Raw genomic sequence first — 17,702 nt, forward strand, 5'->3', positions numbered from 1 at the left:
TACCCCATACTTCCTGGACAAATTTGCTGTTATCAGTAGATCAATTCACTGATCACATCAAAGTAGTGATACACTACATTATTTTTTTCTTTGTTTGTTTTACATATCCAATCCATATCATGTATTCAACCTAGAATTTGAATTAGGATATAATCAAACCAAATCACAATGACCATAACTTACACATATAGACAATATAAGAATGAGATGATTTAAATTGCATGATTTACATGCCTGACTGTTGGAGTGAGATTGAGCACCATGATGAGAGCAAAAGAGCTGTCTGAGGCCTTGAGAAAGAAAATTGTAGCAGCTTATGAGTCTGGTAAGGATTTAAAAGATCCCAAAGATTTCAAAATCAGCCATTCCACTGTCTGGAAAATAGTCAACAAGTGGAGGACTTTCAAAACAACTGCCAACATGCCCAGGTCTGGTCTTCTAAGCAAGTTCACCCGTGAGCAGACCGCAAGATGCTATAGGAGGTCTCTATACACTTTAAAATGTCAGCAGGATTTACAGCAGGTTCTGGCTACTGTTGATGTGAAAGTGCATGCCTCTACAATCAGAAAGAGACTGCACAAGTTTAACTTACATGGGAGGTGTGCAAGGAGGAAACCTTTGCTCTCTAAGAGAAACATCAAGGCCAGGCGACAGATTACCTTCCAGTACCCGTGCCTTTGAAAATATCTAGATCAGCAAGACACAGTGAAGTGTATAAAATGAGCATGAGCTATTTTATTCTGTTGATTTTACTTCCCTGGCAGTTGTCTACCAGTTTACACATAGAAGATTTCAAACAATTCAACAGTGAAATTTGTCACTGGTAGGCTCACACTTGAGATTATATTATCAGTCATTTGCAAGGTAAAATACTTATATAACAACAAGATCATTAAACACTGTAAAGTCAAAACAACGAACATTTCAAAGAGAAATATCGTAAATATTCTTAACAGAAGCAGAACAATTTGCACAGCACAGCACTTAGGAAAGGAACAGAGTCCCAACACCACACCCCAGACCACTCTGTACCATCTCCCTTATTCACAATGTTAAAGCTGTGATTAGGGAAAAACAAAAACAATCACTGCGATAAAACCAGCATTATTAACAAAATAGTATACCCACCTGGCCTGGTGGGTTAAGGTGTTGACTTCGTAATCTGAGAGTCACGGTTCAAATCCCAGTTGCCCCAAATATGCTTGCCCTTTCAGCCATGGGGATGTTATAATGTAAAGTCAATCCCACTATTTGTTGGTAAAAGAGTAGCCCAAACATTGGCAGTGGGTGGTGATGACTAGCTGCCCTCCCTCTAAATTAGGGAAAGCTCTCATGTAGCTTTGTGTGAAATTCAAAAACAAATAATATACTAGACTTATAAAGATTTACAATCCAAATATTAATACAACCACATTTCTGAACAACAACTGTTTATCAAAGTAAGAAACATAGCTAAACATACTGGAATAATTACAGGTCCTTTTGCCCCAACAAGAAAGTTTGTAAAGTTATGTGATCTCCATGATCAGCCTTCTCATCCTGTGTAATTAAGTTTAGCACTATCATAGATACAATGAAAATTACCATTCAAAACTAAACTGTTAAGCATTTTATAGAAGGAATTTGATGTGCAACTGTTTCTCTTAACAGAGAAGTTTAGCCAATATATGAACCAAATGAAATAATCCAGATATGAATAATCATTCAACTTAAGTTAACCACTGATCTCACATAAGAGTAGTGCTTTCACTGATATTTACTTTGAGTATGTAGAGAATAATAATAAAAACAAAGTCTGAGGACAACTGTCTCTTAATATACTGAAGTTAGTAATTCTTACATTCTTGGTCTGTAAAATAAATATGCATAGTCTCACAAGTAACAGTGATTATACCATCCAAAACAACTACCATTCATGAAGATGATACTCTCTTACAATAATATTAAAGATACCTTCAAGATACAATGCATTCAAAGCTTATTATTATTACAAATCTTCTTGGATTAGAGAAATTTCACACTTTTCTCTTTTTTAATGGAGATTTTCTTAAAACCAGTTTCTATTTAATAAAATGCATAAAAAAATCTGTGTTTTGTAATATTAATCTAAATATTTTAGCATAAATCAGTTGAAAGATATAACAGATCTTTTTTGAATATATTTTTATTAAAGGGTAAAAACAGTTCAATATACCAATAAAGAAATGTATAAAACTTGATTAAAAAGATGGCCCTCTTATGCAATGTAATTAAATTGAATTTGGGTGGTAGGCTAGAAAAGGATGTCACAATTTCTAGTATACAGGGTACAGCCCAAAATCTTGATTTATTAACATCAAAAATAAAATTCACTGCCAAAAGAACTTGTCTATTAATAGTAAGCAGCTATGAAGATAGAGTTTAGAAGGTTGGCTGAACTGTCCCTCTTCCATAAAATAGTAGAATTATTCATATTAACTTAAACACCTTATAGTGACTAACAAGCTTAAACAAGCCTTATTTGACAATATCTGTCCACAGAATGCAAGATATCCATGGAGAAGACACCTTTATAAAACTAAGAAGGAGGAAATAAGATACAGAATTTACTCTCCATAAACCTGGATATTATAGCAGATTCAGCCACACTGGTGAGCAATTCAGATGTCACAAGAGGTTTAAATTTCTATACTAAATTTTAAAAAATGGTGTACTGGAAAGCTTGATTTATGTACACACCCACGAAATATCTTCCTTACAAAAAAGTTTTGCAATTATCTGTATCTAACTTAGGTAATTATTATACATTACATATTTACTAAACAAATAATAAAAAGGATATATATAGAACATGGTAAGACAAAATACCCATTACTACCACAGTCAAATCCTATAATATTAAGAATATTGTCTTAAAGGTCTCTAAAAAACACTAATAAAACACAAACCTGAAAGTGAGCTTTCGTCTTTTCCTCTTGCTAAGTCCCTGAATGTCCTTCACAAAGTGTTTCATTCAATCTATAACAGAAATTGTATCGAACTACAAATGTACTGGTAATGAATTATTAATAATAGATACTGTAAACCTTTAATTTTTTTATTTTTGTTAGTTATATATACCACTATTTTATATCTCTATTACACTGCAATCTCCCACAAACTCAACTATAAAGACACTTAAAATACCTGATTAAATAGTTTCATAAACAATGAAAAACTGTCAGTTTATATACAGAAAGAAAATACTTTAAAAATATTATTTAAAATACAAGAAATGACAGTATATGTTTCACCTAATTAAAAAAATTAAATCTAAGATTGTTAACATGAAACATTTAAAAGTAAATAAATAATTTGTGTGCTTTAATGAACACAACAATATCAGCATCTTAGATAGAACACTGAGAGAACTCGTATCCCTATTCAACACAAATTTAAATTTCAGATTTGGAAAGTTGGAGAATCGGAAAATAATAATTAGAATATAACATAAGGAACAGAAATAAGCATTTTACATCCATAATAAAACAACAGAAGAAAAACAATTAAGTGCCTGTCTTAACAAATATCAATTTTAAAATAAAACTATGCACATACTATTTCCATGTACCTTAAGAGTTCTCTGGACGTAATACTTTTGTTATTATGTTTGTTATATTATTAACATTGAAAAAACAGGTTATTAAATAATTTATTTCAATCCTTTTTAACCTCTTCTCAACATAATAAATGCTCTCTAGTACTATTATGTGACTAAATATAAGTTAGGTATTTTTAACTTAAAATACCAGCTTATTTATTTAAAAGTAAATTAAAGATTTATATCTTCAAAAAAGTCATTAAGTTATACCTATTACTAAAGTTATATTTGACACTGTGACCTGGTCCTGTATTCAACCTAGGACGAAGAGTTCCAAGAGTTCAAACGTTCCAGGCATAAACTTCATGATGGTGGCTTCTAAGTAGCTTTGTTGTTCTGGAGCATCGTGTTCTACAGAGTGAAGTTAAAATTAATAATAACTATAAACAGATAATGTATAAAATTACTTACAAAAGCAGTAATCCATCAGTAATGCACGAATTGAAATTGTACAATACTTTTGTAAGAGTGATCACAGAACTTCACATGTGGATGGTGTAGGTGATAAAAGGTCTATATACCATCTTCTCCTAATAAGAAACCTCCTTGTTTCCATATGTCTTCACTAGCTTCCGGAACCAGCAACTGGTTACACATACGAGATTCATGCAAGTCTTGAAGAAGAAGAGTCTGTGATAATACAAAAAATATTAATGATCTGGAAAAAAAAAATGTAGGGTGAAAATTCACATAATTGTAATATCTAATATAAGACTTTGTTCTCTGCAAGCTCAGTTATACCCATTTAATAATGATATGCCAACCCAAAATGCATTATTCCACTTCAAAGACACATACTATTCAGAATGATATAGAAATAACATCTACAGAGGAAATGTATTTCAACTTCAAATAATAATATATAAAAAAGTATACTGTATATGCAATAAATCAAGCTGTGAATTGCTAAAATAGCTCTGAAGTGATCAAACTGAGTAAACAGTGAAAATTACAAACGACTTGGTGTTAAAATATTCATACTGCCAAGAAGTAAATGACACTTGTTGCAAACTGTCACAAGTTAGAGAAACTATACTTGTCAACTTTTATTAGTTTACATACATACGCATTACTAGTGTATTACGAGGTTAGTGTATTATTTACTTAAATTTTAAAATATTCCTAACGAATTACATTTTAACAAAATAATAGTAAAATAGTTAAACATATATAAAAGTCAGTGACAAACATAAGCCCATTTGGTTATGTTTGTTAATTAATTAATGTTTATACATTAATAAATTATACACTCAAATATTAATCAAAAAGTCCTGTTTGATCATAAACCCTGTTTACCAACAAATAAATTCCATGTTTAAAATACCAAACATAAGCTTCTCTGCATTAATTATCAACATCTGGATATACCAACAGTTCAAGTGGAACATCTCACTGGCTGCAAGACAAAATTCACTTGTCATTTTATTGAACATATCACTTTATATGTATGAGTAACATAATACTTAAAATAATATGAAATGTCATCAACTATTTACCTGATTTACAACTTTGCATATATCTTTAATGATCTGTACAGCTTGTGAAAAAATCTCCTTACACTGATGAAGCTCATCATCTTCTTGTTCTCTGTGACTGAATTAAAAACATGTTTTTAAACTACTCTTCAAATATACTGCTATTATAAAGTCTTAAAAAGCTAAAAAAAAATACCTGCACAGATATATGGACTTTATTTGTGATCTCAACAGAGAAAAATCACATAAAAATACCAACAAGAAAATCTAAATCAGAGCTTGTTTGATAACAAACATTAAAAAGAAAAGTCCACTTTCTGAAAAAATGTAGTTTAGGACTTTCTCTTTTCATTATTTTTTTGCTATCTTAAAACTTGTACACGTCCAACATTTTATACTAACCGTATATGACAGTATATATAAACATAATCCTGCAGAACTTTCAGAAAAAACCAAAATAAGAGGACATCTGGTGTCAAGAACATTCAACCAATACGTCACATCACTACTGTACCCTAAGGAAATATCCCTTTGCAAATATCGTTAGCAAGAAGTGTATATTGAGTGATTTAGAAGCTGATAATGTTGAAGCAATACAATAAGTAACCAATCTATTAACAAAACACAACATGTACTCACATTCCAATAATGTTTATATGGTAAAAATAACCTAAACATGACTGGCAATAGGAAAAATTAATTATAATACTCTGTCCTTATACTAATTTAATATTGATGAAATACTTCTAAATGTCAAAAGTTATTAATACTTCTAGTTTTAATTTTCCTATAACTGATTTGCAATCGCAATGAATATTAAAATTGTCAAATATAAGAATATGACTTTTAAAATATAATTCAAATACTTTTCACAGGAGTGAATAACAAGGATCCATTTTATAAAAGAATCAAGTAAGCAGTCTATGAATGCAGATGAATGTTTACAATAACCCAAAATTACATATTTTATAAAATACTTTTCTGAAGTTTTAATATATTACTTGTTTTCAATAATGTAATAATACTTCCATAATGTAACACTTAGATTCATTTCCAGAAAAACTCTAACCTACCATCTTCAGTATTGCTAACATCTTCACTTCTAATAAACCTCCAGACTTCAGTATCATGGAATAAAACAGGAGTGGAACGTAAGGAATCCTGTGTTCCCTGTAGCTGTTGTACAGCTGAATGAACAAGAGCTCCAGGAAACTCAACAGGATTGGATTCACCAGAGAAGGGGCTGATACTGTCAGACCTATCACAAACAGCACTGCCACAGGTGACATTATCAACTGCACTAGTACTTAGTAAAATTGTAAGCTGCTCTCCAGATTTTACTGCATTTTTGTTCTGCAGAAAAATGTAGAAAATTAATAAAGATTTCATATGAGTTTACAGTTAATGTATGTAAAAAAAACATAACTATTAATAACACAAAAGTTATTATCAGAATGTGATAACAAAAGCCCAAAAGCTACTTAAACAGCAACAGTCTAAGATAATGCTTTATCTCAGACTCAAATGTATTAAAAAACATATTGACCTTATTGTGAAAACATAAAAAAACAAAGGTACTGTACATATACTGTACCTCATTAACCTACCATCTTTAAACTACTAAAAAAGTTTTCCTCATAAGTGCCAAATATTTAAGAAAGAAGTCTTTCTTATTATATAAAATAAAACAGATTTTTAAATACCTTTGTAAATGCTATTTCTGAGCAGAAAGTAACAGGAGTTTCTTGCAATATGTTATTTGAAAATAAAAACATTACTTCAGGTAATATTTTATGTGTTATAAACTTGTAACTCCTGTTATTGACACAGATTCAGAAACCATGGTTGAAGACTCTCCAGGTACCATTGAAGCACAATGTGACTTATCCTTCAGGTTTTTGGATGATACTTTTCTCACTGGGCGTGACGGTTTAATTCAGTGGTCTCATTTTCTTCAGTTTCTATACCCTTGTCTTCATCTCTGACTGCCTGACTGACAGAATTAACATACTTATCATCAATATTCCTTTCCATTATCAGTGGCATTCCCATAATCTGATTATCATCCTCCATTTCACCAGATTTATTTTGTCTTCTCAATAGCCCTCTGTTGGAATTCTGATCCAAAAGAGGAAAATTTTGTATTTCCCAACTAGCCTTCGTTAGCACTGGAAAATGTGGAATCTCTACTAAACCCAGTGGAGGCACAAGAGATCCAAATGAGCGATCTGCATGTTCTTCAGACTCAGGGTCTACCACAGGATACTAGTATTCACCTAGCTTACTCAAATGATAGCATGGAAGGGTCATCTGTTTTAGCACCTACAGATAAAATATGTAAAGTATGCAATACTGAAATAATTTACATATTATTTCTCTTAAAGATAGAAGATGAACAAAATTCTCCCTATAATGTTTTAAAACTGTAATTCCCTATTACATATACATTGATAAGAATAATTACAAGTTTATAATACATAAAATATTACCTGAAGTAATGTTTTATTTTCAAATAACATATTGCAAAAAACAATAGCATTAAGAATTGCAGGATCTTGTATATTATACCAGCTATTTTTATTTTATTTTTACATAAATAATTTATATATTTCATCAGCATGGAAAGGCTGGTTTTCTACTTACATTACATTATATCAACATTTTCCTATGATGAAAATGTATTTTTAACAGATTATTACATTTTTCACAATATCAGCTTTCCTTAACTTGTACTGCCCTCTATATGCACAATTTTTCACCCACTGCAAAACTATTCTCCCAATAACTCAGTTTTCATGTCAGGCAAAAGAGCATGTAACAACTTTCCATTAATAGGATTGTGACAAATCCTAGTACAGCTGACTCCTATGCAGCTTGGCTCAACTTCACTAAGACTGAGTAACATTGTTGAATGTACATGACTGTTTAGCAAGAGTGCTGTTGATTGGTTCAGTATTTTTTAAATCAGGTAGATTGTCAGTTTATTTATCCCCAACAAGTCACAGACAAATACTGTAGAAAAATACCAACAAGGAGCTAAGGTTAGAAAGACAAAATTTCTCCTATATTAAACACTAACTACTGAAGATCAATCCATTACAACAAGCAAAAGTGTTAAATATTTTCATTTCTTCAAATACATTTTCTTCTACAAAATTTTTTTTTTTAAATTAGTGATGCAGTAAATATTGTAATCAATGTCAATACCATGTCTATTGGTATGGTATGTTCATGCTATTTCACTGTTAAGAATTACAAATTCAATTTTCATTTTGATATCAAAAATACAAGTATAAACATGTAATTTTGTTCTATTATGGCACACATTTCCATATTCTTTATAGTGGTTTAACCTAGTTTTCAAGTACTTCAAATAATTTTTTTATCTCTAAGATTCCTGTAACCAATACAGCAAGATTAGATACGGTGTGAAAAAATATATTACATATTTTTTGTTTTTTGTGACATTAAAGTTGTTAATACTATAATAAAATTGTTTATACATTTGAAGTAAAGATTCCTACCCTTTGAATACACATTTTCATGGTCTCTTGTTCAAAACTTGGCAGATGACTAAGCTGATGGCATGCAATCTCCGTCTGTATGCTGAAAATTAAATATTTAAATACAGATATTACAAGCTCCTAAAAATATTTAACCTCCAACTCAATTCTACTACTACTATATATATATATATATATAAAGGGATTATATACAGGAAAACATCAGTAATGCTAACACACACATATATTATATATATATATTTTAGTGAAATTAAATAATTACATCTAAGTAAATCAAATGAGTAAACAAAATCATGAGGAACAACTGCATTAAACAGCCTCTGAGTAATTATATTATAACCATAAGTTTTAAACCATAAACAATACACATTAAAATTAAACAAAATATATGCTGCATATTTTTAAAGGATCCTACAGTACAAGCTTAAACACAGGGTTATAAATTGTATCCTACGGTTTGGAAGTGGCTGAAAAGTAGGACCCACATCTATCAGTCTTAACCTCCATTTCGCTACTCTCACATAAAAAGATTAGAAATTTAGAAATTGGAGAGAGAGATGTGGGTGCTCAAGCCCACAATGTCCCACATCTATATCACCTATCACTGCTTGCAGACAGTTGTGACAAGGTGACTGCTCTCCCAAGTTAAAATGAGAAAAACAAAACATAAACATAAAAACATGAAAAATAAATAAAATTAAAAATGAAAATAAGGTACAACAATTTGAAATAAGTAAGATAAAACTTCTCTTGAAGTTAGCATTCCTGCCCCCAGTATGGTAGAGGCACTAATTAACATGACATCAGTGAAGTAATAGTTTACTATGATTGTCATGTTTTTATATGCAGCTTAAGTTTTAGATGACCTTATTTTTTAACAAAAAAAATGATTTTTAGTAGAATTTCTCAATCAGGTTAAAAGCTAAAGTACTCATCAGTTTTATAAAAAATACTGTAAACAAGGTTGTTTACTCTGAACGAGATGCTGACAAATCCAATGCCAACACATCAATATTGGAGCCAGGCTCCTCTAATAAAGAAATTTCTTCCCTAAAGAATAAACACATTGTCTCTAAGTTTTATCCATGTATTCCTGTCAAATCTTTCACACTAAAAACAAAATACAATTCTATTATGCCCTGCTTCTCTTTAATCATGACTACTAATAACATCAGTTATGAAGCTACTGTATTAAAACACCACATACTCAATGCACAAAACTATAAAAATTACACAAATGAACTAATAAAATTTGAGAAACATGAATGGGTAATAAAAAAAACTTTAAAGTTTGTTGTGGTTTGGATTCATTAGTAAAAACTATGTATTACTTTACAATATTGATGCATTTAAATGATACAGGTCACAGTTAGGTTCAAACTATGGCTTATGCATTAATATTCTACACTATCATTTTCAAATATACTTATATTAGTTGATATCAAGAGGATTTGAAGTTCCTCATTTAAACATAGTGAATAAAGTTATGGAAATAAATATAACAACATTGGGAAACAATGTTTTACCTGAAAAATTTGATTCAAGTAAACTTAGGAGCTTATTTAGGTCTACGAACTTACAACAGGCTGAACTATAATGGTATCACGATGATATAAATGCACATATTAGTATTTTTGCAAAACACCTGGATAACATAATGCACATAAACTATTAATGAACGTTAATGAAATCTTTATCCAAATGCTCTGTAGCATGTCACACAATGCTAAGAATTGTATTATTGTATTGAAGTTATGTTATTGAAAAAGACCTCTACTACAACATCTCCTATCCTCCAAAGAAAATATCATTTGAGATCAATGGTGGAAAGCATGAACGTTTTTCTCGACTGAGGTTGTTATAATAGTAGTTACTTCCAAAAGCTGCAAAATTTCTTGCATACAGCACTGACTGAATACACAGTTTGGCTTCTGTCTGTCACACACAACGACCTCATCATCATATCTAATAGAAATAACATGCCTGACATAAGGTATTACCTTCCCAGAAACTTAGCCTTTTCAACACACATATTGGAAAAAATGATATTGATAGCTTTTCATATACTCAAAGTATGGTGTAGCACTCACCAATTGGACTGATGGCAACAGGTCACATCAACATAGACATTTTACTTTATTATCAGTATCTGAATTGTCTTTGGAACAGCTAGGATGTGTTGTACAAAATCTTTTGCCGACTTTTGTATGTAATTTTCTTATTCCATTTTATACAGATACTGTTTTAAATAAAAGAAAATTAGAGGAGTGATGCATACAAGATCAGCAGGCTAAAAAAATATAAAACACGAAAATGAGATTTCCTTAGCAAGACTTTACTCTAAGTATCAGTAATGAACCAGTGTCAAAACTCCAACATTTCTGCATTTTCTTTCTGTATACAAACTATCAGAAAACTGGATGAAAATCAATAACCAAAAAATAGCTGCACTATGTGAAAGTAGCAGAACAGTTCTATGCACAGACTGCCTCAGGAGGTATATACTGCTAAAGATGATGTCATAGCATCATGGGTACAATGATAGGGCAAAGTGCTGAGCCACTATGACACTTTACAGGTGAAATTTCTTATGCCAATATAACATTTAACAATGGAAGTTGTCTGCTGCCACAGAACGTGTTGTTAAGAGATGTTATACAACATCATAGTTTGAGTGTTGCTCAATGTTGTTAGGAGACACTGTTCAATAAAATAAAAAATGATGGTGCAACTGTCTTGGGGATAGAGTGATTTCATAGTTTGATACCACTATAAGTTACTACAGGGAGACTCTGTTGCTAAGCAGATGGTTTTACTACAGGCAGGCAGTGTTAACTAAGGTTAATGATGCAAAGGCAGATGGTATTTCTATAAATGCATAGTTCAACAGGGTGAGGATCTCAGCACGTGAAATTAGACCAACAACAATAAGGTCTAGATTTAATTATATGTCCTAAAAAGTTACAAATAAACCCATTATGTTTACAAGATAGCTATTATATAAGGCACTATTAGATATTTGTTTTTATTAAACATACTATCTTAATTTAACCATTATATATTGCTCATCTTAATTAAGGTATGCACATCTGACCAAAATGTTTATGGTTTAAAATATTTTATATATGTACAAAACACTCTGGATTCTTACAATACATTTAAATTCCTGATTTTAGGCTATTACTTACAAAACACAAAATTGTAGAACACAGTATCTTACCAAGACAGGTGGGCAGAGATTTTAAGTGGTGGAATAGAAACTCCTACATTCTGCCGAATATTCTTCTCATCTTCATCTTCAAGATACTTGTGTCCTCTGACAAACTGCTAGCTTCTTCACAAGAGGGTGGTGCTTCACTCTCTTTAGGTGGAAAATCTAAAGTTATGAAAATTATTCTAAGATCACAAAGAAACAGGATAACTTCCATAAATATTTATATTTCACAATAACAACTCGCATTGAAATTATTCATACACGTACCTATTTTCCTTTTAAATATAATAAAACATCAAATATAAATCACATTATATATTCATTGTTATTGATAAATAATGTACAGTATCTCTTTAGGTGAATAAAAAAATTAAAGTAAAATACTGTAAATTGCAATTCTTTTTATTACTTAAAGAACACTTTCATCCACCTGCCAAAAAAAACAAAACTTTAAAGGGTAAAATGTGGTACCTAATACTCCACTTGCTTTCGAAAGAACTTCCCACAATTCTTACTAACAACAAATATACAAGGGAGAGGAGGGATATGAATGATATGGTAGTCTTGTGGTTTATTTTAATATTAACATTGCATTTAAATTGAACACATCAAAAGTATTACTATGCAGTTTTCACAGTTGGTTCTGTTGCAGTTTCATGTTTGTTTTCTTTAATTTTACACAAAACTTTCAGCATCAGCAGTCTCTAATTTTGAAGACATTGGCTACAAAGTGCGCAAATAATCAACTTTGCGAAAATATGTTAAACTGTTGCCAGCTAACTTGATAATGTATTAATCCTCCATTACTAACAAGTAATATTCATTTCCAATATTTTATTACATATACATACCAACTTCTCAATTCCATGAACTGGTAATGTTATACACTGTTGGTTCTTCCTTGTTGTTGAAGTTCTAGATGATATAGAAATGTTGTCCAGGTTTGTGTCATGGTCTGAAAACCCTGAACCAAAGCGAGGTCAAAAGTATAAAAATAGTTGTTATTCTCTTTGGCATATAGAGATTTACTTAAATTATTGACAAAACATGGTTATATTTTCTGGGGAAAGATAATTAGTAAAATAAGTTTTGACTAAAACAGTTTCAGTCTATATGATTTCAGTTATCAATCCTGAGAGTGAAACCTGTAAAACTAAGCACAGTTTAGCATAAACATCAACTGTTACAGTCTGCACATCATCCCTTATTTCTGTTTTATTTTAATAAAGATTTTGTTAATTGTACACTTGTTGCCTTATTTTATATACACTAAAAAACTTGTTAAATACAGTACCCCACACTTCCTGGACAAATTTGCTGTTATCAGTGGATCCAATTCATTGATCACATCAAAGTATCACACACGTACACTAAATTATTTTTTTCTTTGTTTGTTTTACATACAGTCCATACCATGTTCAACCTAGAATTTGAATTAGGATATAATCAAAGCCAAATCACAATGACCATAACTTAGACATATAGACAATATATGAATGAAATGATTTAAATTGTTACCAGTCTTATATCAAGAGAATATTGTACACACACCAGTTTAGAATTAAACAAGTAATACTGTCATCAGTAGCATACATATAACAAGATATAGTTGAATTATTATTATACTAGCATATACCTAGGATAAAGACACCAACCAAATGAATTGTAATAAAAAATAATTATAAGTAAACAGCAAAGCAGATCAGAGTAACAATAATATACCTGTTAAAAAAATAAATATGGACCTCATACTACAACAAAATTGTGAAAATTATCCATTGTTTGAAATAACTTCTCTCACATTCTTTTACACTGGGCATAAATGTTCAGTAACATGTATGTATTTTAAATATACTCTTTACCAGTCAAGAACATGTATATAAATTTCAACCTTAAATATATACAACACAGTAGAACTGCTCATAATAAACCAAATACATTTTTATGCATTTTTCATTCAACTAAAACAAGAGACTATCTACTATTTCATTAATTAGCTCATTTTTTTTAATGAAAACAAAGTTAAAAACAACGAAGTGTAGTTCTTACATTAAACTCTTCTTCGTCACCTGCAAGTTTTTCTGTGGATTACTTGAAACTAAAGAACTGGGAGAATCTAAAGTATTTATTGTACAAGAAATATTATTCATACAATGATTAGAATTTTGCTCAATAAAGTTATCACAAACTTCTAAATTTTTCTTCAATGAAAATGTAAATTCATATTTAATAAATGATTATTCATTTCTTGCATACATCCATAGAAATTCTTAATAAATTTTGAAATTAGTACTCAACTTCTTAAAACATTGCTATTACATCATTTAAATAATTATCTTGTAAAATATCTATCCAATGTATATCAATTCTAACTAAATCACACAACTACAAAGGTACTTCTTGAGAAAAAAAACTAAAAATAAATACTTTTCTTGAAACTTATGGTTATAGTCAAAACAACTTTTTCCCTTAAAATTAACAGTAGGGTCCAGAAACCCATTAGCTTTTCAAGTGATTTTTTTCTCAACTAGTTATGCATCTAATTCTTGTGGAATCACAACAATGTTCCTAATACAAGATACAAGCAACAAAAAAATATATGCAATTAAAAACACCATTATCATTAATCCCACTGTTTAATATTAGGATCTGCAAATCCTATGGGCAATGTGATCACAATAATGAACAATTTGTAAACAGGTTGGTTATTTGGGAATACATTAATTGCTACCCTATAAGTATCGTTTGAACTAAGGATTGCTTGGATTATATGAAATAATGTATTTAAATGTTTTGAAATTTAAGTTACTATGTTGAAGTCTTTTCAAATTATAAATACTCAGATATAATCTCAAGATCACTAAGTATGGAATACTTTAAAAGTAAACTTGGTCAGTAAACTATATTCAAAACATCTATAAACAAGTTACTGAAACAACTAATCAAGAACATATTCCCAGGTTTACATAGTGTCTGATACAGTTCAAGTTTCATGGTAGAAATAACAACGTTTGCTAGCTTTTTTTCATCTTGTACTGAGGAATGAGTGAAGAAGAGACAGAGTTACCAATCCAATATTAATTTACTGCAAAGAGAAGTGTCTAAATAATGGTACTATATTGCATTTCACCAAAATAAAATTCACCAGTTACTAAAAATGTAAACCTAAAAAAAAAAACCTTCTTTCAAATTTTTTAAAAAATCTCAGAGCAAAAAAACAAGGATATATAAGTGACAAAGTTCAAAGGATGTTATTCTGCTCTCTCACTCCATAGTGAATCAAAGTGTCAATTTTTCCAGTACATTTGGAATCTAACTAAATCACTTTATTACCACTGTATGTCAAGAACCTAACATAAAAATCTATTTATAATTTAATTTTATATTATTGGAGTTCCACTTTTTTAATTTCAAAATATCTAAAACTTATCAATAGTTTTTCCATGTCACATTTTCAACATGAAAATTTTCTAACTTCAATAATGGGTTTCTACACTTTGCAACCACATAAAACCAAAAACATGCATTATCAAAGTAATTATTTAAATTCTATGCAACAATTACACACACCCTCTCTCAATTTTTGAGTTAGTTTGCTAAGTTTACATGATTATAAACATATACAGTAGGAGGAGCAAATTATCCTGTACATACAGTCATGTGAGAAAGTTAGAACACCCTATGAAAGCCTGTGTGTGTTTTGTATATTTAGATATTTAATCCTAAGGGCAAATTTAACAATACTGAGAGATTATAGGAATATAACTAAAACAATTATTGAAGAAAACACTATTCAAGATCTTCTGTAAATGTACTTCTACAAAATGCATATTCTAACTCAGGAAAAAGCACACCTCCACATTTATTCCAACTTAAAACGACTCAACTCACCTGTGTAGGTGCACATGATTCAGCATTTTGTATGAGACTTACCTATTTAAACCTCAGACATTTTTAGTTTGGTGGAGGACTTTCAAAACAACTGCCAACATGCCTAGGTCTGGTCGTCTCACATAAGTTCACCCCGAGAGCTGACCGCAAGATGCTAAAAGGTCTCCATACACCCCTAAAATGTCACCACGGGATTTACAGCAGGCTCTGGCTACTGTTGATGTGAAAGTGCATGCCTCTACAATCAGAAAGAGACTGCACAAGTTTAACTTACATGGGAGGTGTGCAAGGAGGAAACCTTGCTCTCTAAGAGAAACATCAAGGCCAGACGACAGATTACCTTCCAGTACCCGTGCCTTTGAAAATATCTAGATCAGCAAGACACAGTGAAGTGTATAAAATGAGCACGAGCTATTTTATTCTGTTGATTTTACTTCCCTGGAGGTTGTCTACCAGTTTACACATAGAAGATTTCAAACAATTCAACAGTGAAATTTGTCACTGGTAGGCTCACACTTGAGATTATATTATCAGTCATTTGCAAGGTAAAATACTTATATAACAACAAGATCATTAAACACTGTAAAGTCAAAACAACAAACTTTAACAGAAGCAGAACAATTTGCACAGCACAGCACTTAGGAAGGGAACAGAGTCCCAACACCAAACCCCAGACCACTCTGTACCAGACCATCTCCCTTATTCACAATGTTAAAGCTGTGGTTAGGGAAAAACAAAAACAATCACTGCAATAAAACCAGCATTATTAACAAAATATTATACTACACGGGCCCGGCGGTGGCCTGGTGGGTTAAGGTGTTTGACTCGTAATCTGAGAGTCCGCTGATTCAAATCCCGTTGCCCCAAATATGCTTGCCCTTTCAGCCATGGGGATGTTATTATGTAACAGTCAATCCCACTATTTGTTGGTAAAGAGTAGCCCAAACATTGGCAGTGGGTGGTGATGACTAGCTGCCCTCCCTCTAAATTAGGGAAGCTCTCATGTAACTTTGTGAGCACATAACTTTACAAACTTTCTTGTTGGGGCAAAAGGACCTGTAATTATTCCAGTATGTTTAGCTATGTTTCTTACTTTGATAAACAGTTGTTGTTCAAAAATGTGGTTGTATTAATATTTGGATTGTAAATCTTTATAAGTCTAGTATATTATTTGTTTTTGAATTTCACACAAAGCTACATGAGAGCTTCCCTAATTTAGAGGGAGGGCAGCTAGTCATCACCACCCACTGCCAATGTTTGGGCTACTCTTTTACCAACAAATAGTGGGATTGACTTTTACATTATAACATCCCCATGGCTGAAAGGGCAAGCATATTTGGGGCAACTGGGATTTGAATCCTGACTCTCAGATTACGAAGTCAACACCTTAACCCACCAGGCCAGGTGGGTATACTATTTTGTTAATAATGCTGGTTTTATCGCAGTGATTGTTTTTGTTTTTCCCTAATCACAGCTTTAACATTGTGAATAAGGGAGATGGTACAGAGTGGTCTGGGGTGTGGTGTTGGGACTCTGTTCCTTTCCTAAGTGCTGTGCTGTGCAAATTGTTCTGCTTCTGTTAAGAATATTTACGATATTTCTCTTTGAAATGTTCGTTGTTTTGACTTTACAGTGTTTAATGATCTTGTTGTTATATAAGTATTTTACCTTGCAAATGACTGATAATATAATCTCAAGTGTGAGCCTACCAGTGACAAATTTCACTGTTGAATTGTTTGAAATCTTCTATGTGTAAACTGGTAGACAACTGCCAGGGAAGTAAAATCAACAGAATAAAATAGCTCATGCTCATTTTATACACTTCACTGTGTCTTGCTGATCTAGATATTTTCAAAGGCACGGGTACTGGAAGGTAATCTGTCGCCTGGCCTTGATGTTTCTCTTAGAGAGCAAAGGTTTCCTCCTTGCACACCTCCCATGTAAGTTAAACTTGTGCAGTCTCTTTCTGATTGTAGAGG

General features: G+C 31.3%; 1 protein-coding gene and 1 long non-coding RNA gene across 3 annotated transcripts in view; one reads left to right on the forward strand and one right to left on the reverse strand.

Moving 5' to 3' along the window:
* The window catches only part of LOC143250389 (uncharacterized), a 28,700-nt gene extending 24,686 nt beyond the window's left edge, over window positions 1-4,014 (forward strand). Inside the window, exon 8 of one of the 2 annotated variants that reach the window (XR_013028155.1) lies at window positions 3,882-4,014. The gene's annotated coding sequence lies outside the window, so the exon portion shown is untranslated. The remainder of the gene's footprint in view (window positions 1-3,881) is intronic. The other variant, XR_013028157.1, reaches the window with a different exon arrangement.
* An 8,669-nt stretch (window positions 4,015-12,683) lies between these two features.
* Window positions 12,684-13,943, reverse strand: LOC143250394 (uncharacterized). Its single transcript, XR_013028169.1, has 3 exons — window positions 13,882-13,943; window positions 13,127-13,255; window positions 12,684-12,796 (listed from the first exon to the last, which is right to left on the reverse strand). It is a non-coding gene; the product is annotated as an uncharacterized LOC143250394 (long non-coding RNA).
* Window positions 13,944-17,702: the final 3,759 nt, after the last annotated feature.

Source organism: Tachypleus tridentatus, chromosome 5 (genome assembly GCF_004210375.1).
Source record: "Tachypleus tridentatus isolate NWPU-2018 chromosome 5, ASM421037v1, whole genome shotgun sequence".
In the NCBI taxonomy this organism is placed as follows: Eukaryota; Metazoa; Arthropoda; class Merostomata; order Xiphosura; family Limulidae; genus Tachypleus; species Tachypleus tridentatus.